The 3,684-nt window shown below is 40.1% G+C and overlaps 1 long non-coding RNA gene across 2 annotated transcripts; it reads left to right on the top strand.

Moving 5' to 3' along the window:
- Positions 1–1,638: 1,638 nt before the first annotated feature.
- LOC134458746 (uncharacterized) lies at positions 1,639–3,111 on the top strand. Of its 2 annotated transcripts, none has more exons than XR_010036622.1 (3): positions 1,639–1,819; positions 2,464–2,728; positions 2,864–3,111. It is a non-coding gene; the product is annotated as an uncharacterized LOC134458746 (long non-coding RNA). The 2 variants fall into 2 exon arrangements; XR_010036623.1 differs by having other exon boundaries at positions 2,464–2,560; positions 2,643–2,910.
- Positions 3,112–3,684: the final 573 nt, after the last annotated feature.

The following is a 3,684-nucleotide window of genomic DNA, read 5'->3' as shown; positions in this document are numbered from 1 at the left end:
GTAGATATTATCTAGTTGTGAAGTGGTATTTACAAGTGCGTTGCGTTCATGTGCTATTTTGTTGTTGTTTACAACTTAAAGATGGTGGACCAGAGTGAGACTCTGGCCATTTTTTTTGTTAATAAAACGATAATAGACTGTTGTTCATCAGCTACAGCAAGCAAATGAATTAGGAAGTCAAAAGGTAAAAATGCTGAATATTTTCTGACAGTCATTTACCATGACTATCTGAACATACTGAATGCCGGTTTTTGAGTATTTCAACTTAGCGGTTGCCATGGTGAGAGTAGAGCCAGCTGTTGTGTACGTCATCAGCTCGTAAAGTCGTTAATCAAAATTTTCTACAAGGGCCGGTGGCGTTCATGTGTGCTTCGGATGTCAGTGTTTGGTATTTACGTAATTACCACATGAACGCACAATTAGGAACTGTACTGCATTTAAAAGATATTTTCTACTGGGCAGCAGCAGTGAGCCCGTAGGCTACTTTTGAGCTCAGCCACTTTGCACTGTAGTTCAGGATCTCCCCAAAATAATTGTTATAATAAAAATATAGGTATTGAGGGTCTGTAATAGTGATCTAAAGTGAAAGCTGTAGAAACTGCATGATGACTTCTGTTCAGCTATGAAAATACTCCGGGTGTCGGCGGGCGTTATGGGAGAGAGGTGGCCGGACGTTCACGGCCTCTATGGGAGCTAAAGGGTTAAAGGAACTTTTCTGACGATGATGGTCCTTTTTTTAAGGGTAAACTGCCTTCATGATGCTACCTGTGAGGAAACAAATAAAAAAAGCACAGTTTAAACATTAATTTTGTTATTTGTAGGCTACTGCCAAAAGGTAGATTAAGCTTACACTAAGCGCAAAACATTCCCCTCCATTTGAGCCATTGCAAGCACAGAGCAAAATAGCAGAAATCGCTAGTTAGCATGCTAGTTAACAAAATTTGCTAAGCAATATTGTTCTCTACAACTAATAGAGTACTCAAACACCCACTTGCATAGAGACATACAACTGCTTAGGTGGACAAGTAATGTTAACCCTCAGAATTCACTCTGACACAATTTGTAAACAACAGCACCATAACTGAAAGTCCAACCCAAGTTTTTTTTTTTTTTTGAAAACTAGACATCTCAACCATAATTTTGATACCTCATATGTGTGGGTATCTGCTGTACAACTAACAGTGACATTGTTTTTTTTGTTTTTTTGTTTTTTTTTAAAACGTTTTTAATATAGGCCTATATATATAGGCCTATTTTATTTTATTTTACCTTGACCAGAATACTGTTGAAATCGCGGTAAAATACAGCTCAGTCATACTCATTACTCTCCGTCAAAACAACCGAAAATGGCCAGCAGGAAACACAATTAACTTTGTAACTCTTTTTCACTAGTTTTAGAAATCTCTGATCTCTTAATTACAGGGGTAATACCAAAGATTCTCTATTCTAATTAGCATCGTCTCTGATAATTCAAATATTCCAGGAAGTGGTTAATCGACCGGATGTTGTTTTGTGATCAGTGATGCGTTTCCAGGGGACGTTCTTTGAGGGGACACATTAAACTTTGAGGAAGTAGTGTCTTGTTCAGTGTTCTCGGTTTATATTGCTGAAGGACAATTACAAGTCTTAACGGAGAAGAGTCGTCATTTCAAGGTGTTTTCGCGGACGTATTGGCATGTGGATGTTGACAGTGTCGGAAGTATTAATCAAAGTTGACACGAGAAGTTGGAGCGAATGCGAGAAGAGAAAGCTATGAGCTGCCTGCCTGCTGCTGCCTACTGCCTACTCCTGCTGCTGCCGCTGCTGCTGTTGCATCCAAGTAAGTTTGGCTGCTAAAATGTTTTGATATTCACTGAACAGACATGCAATTGCCTGCATAGTCCTTTCTTATTTGAAAGATGAATCCCTGTCGCTTGCAAGATACACAATCTCATGCCCATCGTGCATAGCTAATTCATTGCATTGGGGAGAGGTGGGCGCCGGATGTAAACAAACTGAGAGGGGATGTCACGTTGAGTAGCTTTGCAGATGTAGGCAAAGAGATTGGCACATTACTAACGGTGTTGGACTACCATAAATGTAAGTTAGTTTCTTTTCTGAGGTCTTTGTAGTGAGTCATGTTGTTTTTTGTATGTTTAGATGAGGTAAGCTTAAGCCTACTGACTTCTGAAATGACTGCATGAATGATTTGTCCCAAGCTTTCTTACAGTAGGCTACTGACCTCAGAAATAATTCATGGCGTTGTGAACCTGCTGATGTATTTATTTGCACTCATGTAGTAATTTACTGTCATAAAAGCTAAATTGTGACTTGACTATTCCCTCTCTCAGTTGTTGGCTCATGACAGATTTATTTGATAAGTGGAAGTGCCCGCTGATGCAGACCCAGTGTAGGCCTAAGTATACAAGCTGGCATTGTTTTTGTGACATTTAATCTCATCTAAATCATCATGTTTTTGAACAGTGTTGGGTAGCCAGCCACCCATGCATGTTGACACAGCCAGCAGCGGGCACCCATGGCACATGGGGATGGACCCAGGAGTGGAGGATGACCCAATAGGGTGAGTTAGTGAGCTAATGTCATACACATGTAATTGTTTTAGGTGTATGGGAAATAATTAAATGTTTGTTTACATTGTACAGATGAACGTTCAGCCCACTCACTGTTGACACCAGTGACACACATATTGACCAGATCTCCTGGAAGTGCCCCCTGACGCAGACCCAGTGTAAGTATGCATGCTGGCACTGTTTCGTTTATTTAGGCTATGTAGGGCTTGACACAGTATTTGCTTTTAGTGATATGTAATAAATATTTTGTCTGATATTAAATCTCATCTAAATCTCATCATGTTTTTGAACAGTGTTGGGTAGCCACCCATGCACGTTGACACAGCCAGCACCGAGCACCCAGGGGGATGGACCCAGGAATGGAGGATGGCCCAATAGGGTGAGTTGCTGAGCCAATGTCAGAAACATGTAGACTATACCCTACCCTCATATGTAAACCTTCGCTAGTCTGTTTCTCCCTTAATATTGGTGTCAGATTCGCACAAATGCAGTTCTGGGGTGCTACCTTGCTACTAAACAGGCACAGCAAGTATGATTTGAAATCCGTGTCGGTCAGTGTTAATTTTGAGAGGAATTTTTAATTTAGTTTTAGTCTCTTGACGAAAATGCAATTTTAGTTTTAGTCACAATTTGGTCATCTAAATCATTTTTGTCTTAGTCTAGTTTTAGCTGACTAAAATTCATACAATTTTAGTCAACCAAAATATTACATTCATTTCCTCTTGTCTACACTTCTCTATAAAATTGTCAAACTAAAATACAATTTGGGGAAATCAATGATTAAAATTACATATTGTAATCATGAAATATTGTCAAAAACTGCCAGAGTGTCTTATAAGCCAGTGCGTCCAATGTGTAAAAAAAATCATGGCCACGACACTCATAAAGCTCTGTCGATATTTTACGACTTCGGGGGAAAAACGGGACTGCACGTTATGAAAAAATACTTGTGGGTATACCAGTAATCAAGAGCGTCGCGGGGTAGCCTACAGGCACCTGTTGGAAGACGTCTCTCTCTCTCTCTCTCTCTCTCTCCCTCGTGCGCGTATTGCAAGCTGTTGCATATTATTTGCTTGATTCGAAGTTGTGATGGCATACGCGCTCTCGTTGACAT

This window comes from Engraulis encrasicolus, chromosome 11, assembly GCF_034702125.1.
Source record: "Engraulis encrasicolus isolate BLACKSEA-1 chromosome 11, IST_EnEncr_1.0, whole genome shotgun sequence".
NCBI lineage: Eukaryota > Metazoa > Chordata > Actinopteri > Clupeiformes > Engraulidae > Engraulis > Engraulis encrasicolus.
Note: the sequence above shows the minus strand (reverse complement) of the source record. Positions and strands in the feature narration are given on the sequence as shown.